This window comes from Monoraphidium neglectum, assembly GCF_000611645.1.
Source record: "Monoraphidium neglectum strain SAG 48.87 unplaced genomic scaffold scaffold03678, whole genome shotgun sequence".
NCBI classification, from domain to species: Eukaryota; Viridiplantae; Chlorophyta; class Chlorophyceae; order Sphaeropleales; family Selenastraceae; genus Monoraphidium; species Monoraphidium neglectum.
In genome coordinates, this window is record NW_014009951.1 from 1 (window position 1) to 1,506 (window position 1,506).

Sequence of the window (1,506 nt, forward strand, 5' to 3'; positions counted from 1 at the left end):
CAAGGTGTGCAACGCTTCGTGACCGGCCTGCGGGAGCGCCTGCAGCACCTCGTTGACGACGCCGTCAGGCCCCGGGGCCTTGCCACGCGCCAGTGTGCGCACGCATGCGTGGTAGGCCGCCACGTCCGCGACGTTTCCATGCAGCCAGCGCCGGCAACCGGGGCCCGTTTGGTCAGGGGCCAGGAGCTGGAACGCATCTGTTTGGTTGGGCGCCTCAAATGGGTATTTCCTGGGTGCCTCTGCAGGCAGGTATTTCCCATTTTTGCTGTTGCGCGGGGCAGCCACTTTTTGGGACATGAAGCCTATCACTATGCCTATTATCTCCTCAGGATTGGTTGTGTTTTTGCCAGTGGTGGGGTTGTGCAGCACCCGCAGAGCGGCCTCGGGGCGCTCTCCTGCAGTGCCCAGGACTATCTTGTTGCCCACCCGGGGGCGTTGCGCCACCAGCTTGATCATCTGGTTTCTCCTAGCTGTGGCCTCATCCCGGGACTGCTCCTTGGACATGGCCTCCATCTCCTTTTTGAGTTTTGCATTGAGGGCGATCAGCTCCTCTCGTGTCGGCTTGTCTGGCCCCTCATGACTTGTTGGGTCGGGCGGGTGGGTCGCCCCTGCGCCCCCTTTCATGGCTGCGAGCGCCGAGAGCACCTCTGCTGGCAGCACACTGCACGTACCCCGGTGGTGTTTTGCCAGCGCCTTGCGCATTTCGGCCATGCGGCGCCACTGTTTCGCTGGCCCCCGCGGCTTGAAGTGTTTGCCCCCAGGGTTGGTCATTTTTGTGGTGCAGGTGACTATGGCCAGCGCCTGTGCCTTTTGTAAAATGTCACACACCTTTGCTGACACCTGGTCAATCCATTGGTGTGCCGGTGCACCCTGGATGGTCGCCAGCCTGTGCCGTTCTCCAGGGTCCTTCTGCAGAAGGTACGCGTTGTGCGGGTCCAAGTCTTTCTCACGCGCGTTGAGGAGCTCTGCTTGCAGGTCAGCGAGCTCCGGCCCAAGCTTCTCCCTCACTGCTTGAGTCAGCCTCTGTTTGTCTTCTTGTGACATGGGCAGCTTGAGCAGCTTGGTGGGCGGGCCCCTTGGGAGCGGCGGCAGGTCCTGCAGCGGCTCCATGCCTAGAGCTGCCCATGGCAGTCTGACCTCGAGTGCGTCGTGATCAGTGCTGGCCCCTTCCATGCAGTGAGTTTGCACCTCCACCTCGCCCCGCATGTTGGCCATCTCCTCCTGTGGGACTGTTGTGAGCACATCATCAATTCTGCTGATCAAGCCCTTACCTTGTCTCCGGAATGTTTTCAGCCTGGCGTGTGTCGCATCTGGTGTGGGTAGTGCGTCGACGGGCGCCAGTCGCAGGCCCGCCACCGCGGCCCTGTGCGCGCGATCGTGGGTGTATGTGCGAGGACTCTCCTCCCCCACTGTCCTGTCGCTTGGGTACAGCGCTGCGTTCATGTCCCCAGCAACAAGCGTGTGTCGCGCGTCCCTGTCTGTTGTGTCTGCCTCCAGCTGCGCCTT